This window comes from Megalopta genalis, unplaced genomic scaffold (assembly GCF_051020955.1).
Source record: "Megalopta genalis isolate 19385.01 unplaced genomic scaffold, iyMegGena1_principal scaffold0223, whole genome shotgun sequence".
Lineage (NCBI taxonomy): Eukaryota > Metazoa > Arthropoda > Insecta > Hymenoptera > Halictidae > Megalopta > Megalopta genalis.
Window position 1 is genome coordinate 287,501 of NW_027476292.1, and position 10,000 is coordinate 297,500.

Sequence of the window (10,000 nt, forward strand, 5' to 3'; positions counted from 1 at the left end):
GCCGAAGCAACTAGCCCTGAAAATGGATGGCGCTGAAGCGTCGCGCCTATACTCCACCGTCAGTGGTATGTGTGAAGCGGGGCAATTTATTGTCCTCTATGAAGCTCTGACGAGTAGGAGGGTCGCGACGGTGTGCGCAGAAGGGTCTGGGCGTGAGCCTGCCTGGAGCCGCCGTCGGCGCAGATCTTGGTGGTAGTAGCAAATACTCCAGCGAGGCCCTGGAGGACTGACGTGGAGAAGGGTTTCGTGTGAACAGCCGTTGCACACGAGTCAGTCGATCCTAAGCCCTAAGAGAAATCCTATGTAGATGAGGTGTCCTAAGACGTTAAACACTTGTAAAAAAAACGCAGCTATTTTATTATTTTTTTTATTATTATATAAATCGCAGCATATTTTGTTATTATATACATGCACAAAAAACACCCATTGGGCGAAAGGGAATCCGGTTTCTATTCCGGAACCCGGCAGCGGAACCGCATACCATTCGGGCCCTCGTAAGAGTGTTCGTCGGGGTAACCCAAAATGACCTGGAGACGCCGTCGGGAGATCCGGGGAGAGTTTTCTTTTCTGTATAAGCGTTCGAGTTCCCTGGAAACCTCTAGCAGGGAGATAGGGTTTGGAACGCGAAGAGCACCGCAGTTGCGGCGGTGTCCGGATCATCCCCTCGGACCTTGAAAATCCAGGAGAGGGCCACGTGGAGGTGTCGCGCCGGTTCGTACCCATATCCGCAGCAGGTCTCCAAGGTAAAGAGCCTCTAGTCGATAGATTAATGTAGGTAAGGGAAGTCGGCAAATTGGATCCGTAACTTCGGGATAAGGATTGGCTCTGAGGAGCGGGGCGTGTCGGGCTTGGTCGGGAAGCGGGTCTGGCTGACGTGCCGGGCCTGGGCGAGGTGAACGGCTCTCGTGGCTGGGATCCGAGCTCGGTCCCGTGCCTTGGCCTCCCGCGGATCTTCCTTGCTGCGAGGCTTCCGTGGCGTTTCCCATCGGTGCGGTCGTCCTCTTCGGCCGCCATTCAACGCTCAGCTCAGAACTGGCACGGACTAGGGGAATCCGACTGTCTAATTAAAACAAAGCATTGCGATGGCCCCCACGGGTGTTGACGCAATGTGATTTCTGCCCAGTGCTCTGAATGTCAACGTGAAGAAATTCAAAAAAGCGCGGGTAAACGGCGGGAGTAACTATGACTCTCTTAAGGTAGCCAAATGCCTCGTCATCTAATTAGTGACGCGCATGAATGGATTAACGAGATTCCCATCTGTCCCTATCTACTGGCGGTGGCGGTCTGTGGCCACCCAGGGTTGAGAGGCGACCCCCGAACTAGTCCTCGCGAAGGTTGTTGCTACTACCGAGTCGATGGATGCGTCGACGATGAAGGCATTTTAGACCGTCAGTGCGTCGTACATGTAGTACTTCGCATAATGGCGAGGCCCGAGATTAAGCATGCGGGCTGTGGCGTGTTCATGTACAGCATTGAATATGCTGTACTACTCCTTAGCGGGGGACTGTTGTCACTTGTGGCTGCAGTCCCCCGCGTCACGTTATGCGGTTTTTCTGGTCTAACTGGAATGCCGCATTTTCGTTGTCTGAACACGCCACGAAGCAACACGCCGTCGGATTGAATGTTGCTGCTGAGTCGATAGGTGCATCGGCGATGAAAGCACTTGAGACCGCCAGTGCGTTGTACATGTAGTACTTCGCATAATGGCGAGGCCCTTGAACTAAGCATACGGGCTGTGGTGTGTTCATGTACAGCATTGAATATGCTGTACTACTCCCATCCGGGGGACTGTTGTCACTTGTGGCTTCAGTCCCCCGCGTTACGTTATGCGGTTTTTCTGGTCTGACTGGAATGCCGCATTTTCGTTATCTGAACACGCCACAAAGCAACACGCCGACGGAGTGAATGCTGCCGAGTTGACGGATGCATCAGATGCATCGGCGATGAGGGTGTTTTGAGACCGCCAGTGCGTTGTACATGTAGTACTTCGCATAATGGCGAGGCCCTTGAACTAAGCATACGGGCTGTGGCGTGTTCATGTACAGCATTGAATATGCTGTACTACTCCCTACCGGGGGACTGTTGTCACTTGTGGCTGCAGTCCCCCGCGTCACGTTATGCGGTTTTTCTGGTCTGACCGGAATGCCGCATTTTCGTTGTCTGAGCGCGCCACGTAGCAACATGCCGCTGGATCTAGAAATCGGGATGCAACCAATCGCCTGGGCAACCCAGGCCGCAAGGGGCAAACGTGCCCTAGCCACACTTGAGCCTCCACGAAAAAGGTACCGCTGGATAGCTCGTGTTCTCAAAACGCAGCGAACCGAACGAAGTGTGGTGGAGAGGAAGAGGCAGCCTCTCCGACTGCTGTCTCCCGCGTGTTTGCCGTGCGTGGCGACCCTTGTCGTCGGAAAAGAGGATCCTGGGATCTGAGGGGGCCCTCTCCTGCGGGTGAGACGTCCCCAACACGTACCTTTGGCCTCTGCTTCGGCTAGATGGGAGGCTGGACGAGAAAAGCAGCCCTGGTCCAGTCAATCGGCTTGGAACGACCATACGCTTCGGCGAGTGGGTTCTGACGGGCGAGGACGCGGGCTGGGTTGAGTAATCGGCCCAGTCAGCAGACTATGTCCGGTGCGTAGCCCTAACCCAGCCTGATGGCGGGTTCCAAAATGTGTGGGTCGGTGGTGGCCGGGGAGCGTACCGGATGAAAGAAAGATTCACATTATGGGATCTAAATCGAAAACACAAATTGAACGATCAAAGTCGGCGGGTCCAGCTCCTACTCGGAGTGAAGCCGTCGCCACAGACGCGGAAGCTACAGCAGCAGCTGTTAGCCCTCCTGCGTCTGCGAAAAAGACAAGGTCCGGGAAGGTGTTAAACATCGCCAATCCTCGTGTGACCTTGGAGAGATGCGTGACACCCACGCGAGCGGTCTCGGTGAAAACTGAGGCCACGGAAGAAGGCGCGCCGGACACCGGTAACGTGGGGACAGCGCCCAAGTCGGGGGACTCCCCCAGCCGCAAGGCTGGGAAGGGGAAACCCAAAAAAATCGAACAAGTCAAAGACACGCTCGTGAAGGTGCAACCGGCACCCGTGCGTGTCGAAGACCCCGAAGGTGGCGGTTGGAAAACCGTCACCAAAAAATCGAAGCGTGCCAAGCCAGTCGCACCTACTGGCAAGGCCGCAGCAAACCAGGCCAGGAAATCGAAGGGGACGGTTTCCGGGCACAAGGTACGGCCTCTCGATCTCGTGAGAGACGAAGCCTTCAGGCGAGTATCGGAGATACGGACCTTTTGCTTTCGACCCGAGTCGAAAGTCAACAAGGAGTCCGGGTCGAAGATACTAGCAGAAGTCGGAGCACTCAACGAGTTGGTCCAGGAGCTGATTCAAAGAAACAGCTTCGTCGAAGGGCAACTCGCCGCGGTCAGGGCGGACCTAAAAGCGCGCCCTGCCGTAATGAGTGCGGCGCGACCTGGGCCGTCCAAGGGATCCCTCCCGAAGACGGTCTCCAATGCCGCGCAGTTGACCTACGCCCAAGTGGCAAAGGTCAACCAGTCAGCGACTCCGGAGGCGAGAAGACCACCGACACAATACGTGGTGCGTATCTTCCCGCCAAAGGATAAAGGACAGAACAGCGATGCTACTAAGAGAGCTGTTCTGTCGATCGTAAAACCTGCGAAGGAGGCGATCCGTGTCAGATCGGTTCGACGCATCCACTCCGGTGGCATCGTCGTCGAAACCGATCGCAAGGAGGACCTAAAAGCCTTCGTAGGCAATAAGAAGCTGGCGAGTGCGGGACTGTCCGTCTCCTTGCCCAGCAAACGGGACCCCGAGGTCCTGATTTATGACATTCCGAAAGGGATGGGCAAGGAGGAAATTGCCTCCAGTCTTTGGAGGCAAAACCTCTCTGAGGCGTCCCAGAAGGATGTGCCTTCGGGTGTTCGGGTCAGTCGCATGGCTGGCAAGACCCCGGAGACAGCCAACTGGGTAGTGGCCGTCAGTCCGCAGATTCGTCGGCGGCTGGCGCAGAGAGGGGACCGGGTGTACCTTGGGTGGAGTTCCTGCCGTGTGCGGGACTTCATACAGGTCACCCGTTGCTATAAGTGCCAGCGCTTCGGGCACACCGCGAAGCGCTGTAAATTCAAAGAGGATGTCTGCGGACATTGTGCCGAAAAAGGGCACGGCTATGCGCTCTGCAGCAGGAAGAGCAAGCCTCCGGTTTGTTCCAACTGCAAAGACAGAGGGCGGCCACACGACCATAAGTCGCGAGACCCGGCCTGCGCCTCCTATCAGGAAGCGCTGGTTTTGGAGATGTCTCGCATTAGACAGGAATAATAATTTGAATCTCGAATGGATAGTACAAACGACCGGCGACGCTCGAGAGTCATACGGGTCATGCAGCATAACATGCAGCGGGCCCGAAACGTGACCGACGAAGTCCGGACTGAGATGCATAGGCGAGGGGTAGATGTGTTGCTTGCACAAGAGCCATATAGCTGGCGGGGTACTGTGCCCGGGCTAGGCTTGAGAACGAGGCTGATCACGGCAGGCGAACCGGTGATGGCTGCAATAGCGGTCAGAAACCCGGATCTAACCGTGGTCAAAGTCTCTAACTTGTGCGACACGCATTTGTCCTGTGTCAGCATCTCGGGTTCGTTTGGGAGCTTCTTCCTGATCAGCCAGTACTTTCAATGCTCCGATGACGTTGAATCAGGTCTGGCGCGGTTGGAGAGAGCTCTTTCCGCACTTAAGCATAACCGAGTCATTATCTCTGCCGACGTTAACGCGAAATCAGCCCAGTGGGGCAGCGCGGAGACGGACGTGAGAGGCCGTAAACTCGAAGAGTTTATCGTGAGCCATGGCTTGGTTGTCTTGAACGAGGCTGGAAACGCTCCGACGTTTTCCAGCCCTAGTGGACAGTCATACATCGACGTCACACTATCGACACCTGATATTTGCGACAAGGTGCGAGGTTGGAAGGTCCGCGAGGACCTGACGACCAGCGACCACCGAGTCATAGAGTTTTCTTTGAGTTTTTGCGCCGAGGACGGTGCTGCCGAAATTAGTAGCAACAGCAGCACCAACTGGAACGGATTATTACCAAGGTTCCGACTCCGAAGCGCAAAATGGCCCGAGTTCGACAAGGCGCTGCAGGAAAGTAAGAGGAGTATATCCCCCGATCCATTGAACAATAAGGGGGATGTCGAACATCTAGCACAGGAGATCGAAAGAATGATCGTCCAAGCGTGCGACTCCTCGATGCCAACCAAGCAGTGGCATTCAAAATCCGTCCCATGGTGGACGGCCGACCTGACGAGGCAAAAGAGGCGAGTCTACAAACTTAGACGAGCCTCGCAGAACGCAGCATGTTCAGAGGAGCAGAGGGCGGCCAAGAGGACCGAGTATCTTAAACAGAGAAAGGCCTACAAAGCCGCCATCAAAGCTGCTCGGTCGCACAGCTGGCGTGCATTCGTGACCGAGCAGGGAAACAAGGAACCCTGGGGCCTCATTTATAAGATCACGAGGCAGAAGATGACAGCCAGCACGGTCATCTCGAATATAAATCGTAACACTGCCCAGGGTTACACCACAGACTGGGACTCCACCGCTTCCGCGCTGCTGGAGGGGTTAATTCCGGACGATAGCCCCGCGAATGACTCCCCGGATCATGCGCGAGTCAGGAGGGAAGCTGCCATCGAGCCGGAGAGTGAGGACGCCAGTCCCTTCACCCTCTCGGAGCTCAGATCGGCGGTCAACCGACTGAAGAGCGGCAAGTGTCCAGGCCTAGATCGGATCGAGCCGGAGATTTTAAAACGTTCGTGTAATACAATCTCACGCGAGCTCCTCCGACTCTACAACGGATGCCTGGCACACGGAGTCTTTCCCGTGGAATGGAAAGTCGGGTCCATCATTACCATCCTTAAAGGACCCGAGAAACCTGAAACGGAGATAAAGTCCTACAGACCAATATGCTTGCTTTCGGTCGTAGGCAAAGTCTTGGAGAAGCTAATCGCTACGCGATTAGCTAGTTTGTTTTTGCACCCCGACTACGCCTCCGATCGGCAATACGGATTCAGGCCGCATCGATCCACGACTGATGCCGTGGTAAAGATGAGGGAGCTTGCGTCCGGTCGAGAGGAAAAGTACGTCGTGGGTCTGCTCTTCGACATTGCTGCGGCCTTTGATAATGTCTGGTGGCCAAGCATACTCAACGCGTTGAGGAAGCGAGGCTGCCCAAAAAACCTATTTAGATTGGTGGTCGACTACTTCGACGGCCGCGTGGTGACTATGGTGTCTGATCGCGGTGCAGTGCGGAAGAAAGTCACTAAGGGCTGCCCACAGGGATCGATTCTTGGTCCGAGCTGTTGGAACTTAGTCTTCGACGAGGTTCTACAGCTCCTATCGAACGCCGGGCTCGCTTGCGAGCCCATCGCCTATGCAGACGACCTTCTTGTCTTGATCTTCGCGAACAGCAGGAAGGGTCTAGAAAGCAATGGCCAATTGGTTGTGGACACCATTTCTCGCTGGTGCGACCAGCAGAAATTGTCGCTGTCTGCGACCAAGACCGAGATGGTATTCTTAAAAGGCTCTCTCGACAGAGAGAGGCCACCTGTGATAAAAGTAGGAGGTCGGAATATTGCCGTCAAGGACTCTGTGCGTTACCTTGGCGTGCATTTTGACTCTAGACTGGGTATCCATTCCCATGTCGAGTATTTGAATGCTAAGTCCTTGCGAACGTTTAATGCGCTAGCAAGGATTGCTAAGTCGAACTGGGGATTGGGATATCGGACGATGCGTACTTTGTACCGCGGCTTGTTTGTCCCAATCGTCACGTATGCTGCCGCGGGCTGGGCAGACCGCCTTACCTCTGGGACGAGTAAAGTGCTCACCAGGGCGCAGAGGCATGTTCTGCTTGGCTGCGTCAAAGCCTACAGGACAGTCTCCACTGATGCGATCCCCGTGATCGCCGGGGAGATACCTGTGGACTTGGCGATAGCGGAGTTCAGCTGCGTGTACAAAGCCAGGAAGAAACTCGGGTTCCAACATGGAACCTATCAAGTGAGTCAGGCCGAATTGGCTGACGAAGTCGTCACCGAAGCCCAAGTTCGCAGAAGGCTGAGGGAGGCGACTTTAGAGATGTGGCAGCAGAGATGGTCGTCCTCGACGAAGGGTAGGGAAACCTTCCAATACTTCGGCGAGGTATCAGACCGTCTCTCAGCGAGCTGGATCAGAGTCGACCATGATGTAGCGCAGTTCTTGAGCGGACACGGAGACTTCCGTGCGAAGCTCAAGACGTTCGCCCTGGTCGACGACGAGTTGTGCGAATGTGGGGAGGAGGAAACTCCAAACCACGTCCTCTACGATTGTCAGCGTTACGTAGAGGACAGGGAACACCTACGCCAGGCGGCGATTCGAGAAGGATTTCAGTGGCCAATCGACAAAGCCAGCCTGGTGTCAGAGCAGCTGTTTCAGGAGTTCCGAAAATTCGCACGATCCGTAAGCAAGACTAAGAAGCGAACATAGAACGAAACTGCATACGGAGCGTGGACTCGTCCAGCTCCGTTGATGTACGGCATGCTGGGCGAACCCCTCGGGGTTCGTCCCCTCGGGCCAGGCTGAAGCCCCTCTTGCGGAGATAAAAGACTTTAACACTACTCCGTAAGAGTGCCTGGATTGGGTTGGACTCGAGGTGGCAGTGGGAGTAGCACGCTGTCTTCCCCTGATACGATGGTGAACGAAGGTAGAGCCCGAACACCAGGCACAAGTCGCAAGAGCGGCCGGTATGGTCCACCAAGGACTTAGGTACGGCCCGTCTCTCAGAGACCACAGTTTGACGACAACACTAACTGTCCCTATCTACTGGTCTCCAAAGTCCAACCCCGCCTCCACGCGGCGGAGACCGGGCAACGCAAGTCTGTATTTGCGGCAAAAAAGGGCTATGGCACCCGCCCTGCCTAGTCCCATCCTTCCCCATCACAGATTCCACCCCATCACGGTTTTGTGGAGCTGAACGGCCGCGGTGCTTGCGTGAGGTGCTTGACACCCGCTACCGTAGCTGGCGAAGCTCCGCTACGCCAACAGCAACATGCCTATCTTCGCTAGACGGGCACCAACCATGTGCAGCCGCCTAGTTACGCCAATAGGCAAAGAATAACCAACATACGCCACCCTAGCACGCTGCATAATCATTGCTGACGTGTAGAAGAAAGGGGGCGAATACATGTGGCAGAGTGCCGTCACTGCGGAGGGCGGTGGCGGGCACCCGCTGCCGCGGTCAAGCGGCAAAGCAAAACCCTCCTAATAACCTTCTATACACAGTTGGAGTAGGTAGCACAGCCTACCCAACTCAAAACAAACTTGAAAACTCCTTACACGGACAAGGAGTCAAGACTGGGTCTTCCGTACCCAGCCTAATGAATGTTGAACGAAGGCGGCGATTTACCCACGTTCGGACCCCTCGTAGGTGTTCCGTCGGGGGGTAGGTATTAAAGTTTTTGTGTATGCCAACATGGCGAGGAAACATATCTGCGCCACCTCCGTGGTGGCCAGATTCGCAAATAATTGTCCCTATCTACTGGCGGTGGCGGTCTGTGGCCACCCAGGGCGGGAGATAACCCCCGAACTAGCCCTCGCGTAGGAGGGTTGATCGGCCGAGTCGATGGGTGTATCGGCGATGAAGGCATTAGAGACCGTCAGTGCGTCGTACATGTAGTACTTCGCATAATGGCGAGGCCCTGATTTAGCATACGGGCTGTGGCGTGTTCTTTGTACAGCACTGTATGTGCTGTATGACTTCCGACTGGGGAACTGTTGTCACTCGTGGCATCAGTTCCCCAGTTTACGTTAAACGGTTTTTCAGACCGTTTTTCGTGGGCGGAACACGCCACTAGACAACACTCCGCTGGGCTCAGGAATACATGGGATGCAATCAATCCCCTGGGCAACCCAGGCCGCAAGGGGCAAACGTGCCCTAGCCACACTTGAGCCTCCACGAAAAAGGTACCGCTGGATAGCTCGTGTTCTTAAATACGCAGCGAACTGAACGAAGTGTGGTGGAGAGGAAGAGGCAGCCTCTCCGACTGCTGTCTCCCACGTGTTTGCCGTGCGTGGCGACCCTTGTCGTCGGAAAAGAGGATCCTGGGATCTGAGGGGGCCCTCTCCTGCGGGTGAGACGTCCCCAACACGTACCTTTGGCCTCTGCTTCGGCTAGATGGGCGGCTGGACGAGAAAAGCAGCCCTGGTCCAGTCAATCGGCTTGGAACGACCACACGCTTCGGGCAAGTGGGTTCTGCTGGGCGAGGACGCGGGCTGGGTAAGGAAACCGACCCAGCCAGCAGACTATATTCGGTGCGTAGCCCTAACTCAGCCTTTGGCGGGTTCCAAATTGTGCGGGTCGGTGGTGGCCGGGGAGCGCACTGAATGAAAGACCAAGACACATTATGGGTCTTAATAAAATTAATGAACAAAAAACTAAGCGTCCAAAGACGACGGGTCCAGCTCCTACTCGGAGTGAAGCCGTCGCCGCAGACGCGGGAACTGCAAATGCAGCTGTCAGTCCCCCCGCGTCTGTGAGAAAGACAAGATCCGGGAAGGTGATTAATATCGCCAATCCTCGCGTGATCTTGCAAAGATGTGCGACTCCCACGCGAGCGGTCTCGGTGAAAACCGAGCCCACGGTAGAAGGTACGCCGGACACCGGTAACGTGGAAGTAATCGAACGAGTCGGAGACACGTCACTCGTGAAGGTGCAGTCGGCACCCGAGCGTGTCGAGGACCCTACTGGTGACGGTTGGCAAACCGTCACCAAAAAGTCGAAGCGAGCCAAGCCGGGCACACCCACCGGCAAGGCCGCAGTAAACCGGGCCAGGAGACCGAAGGGGACGTTCTCCGGGCAGAAGGTACGGCCTCTCGATCTCGTAAGAGACGAAGCCTTTAGGCGAGTGTCCGAAATACGGACCTTTTGCTTTCGACCTGAGTCGAAAGTCAATAAGGAGTCCGGGTC

At 55.6% G+C, this 10,000-nt stretch overlaps 1 pseudogene; it reads left to right on the forward strand.

Moving 5' to 3' along the window:
- The window catches only part of LOC143262840 (large subunit ribosomal RNA), a 2,994-nt pseudogene extending 1,693 nt beyond the window's left edge, over window positions 1-1,301 (forward strand).
- Window positions 1,302-10,000: the final 8,699 nt, after the last annotated feature.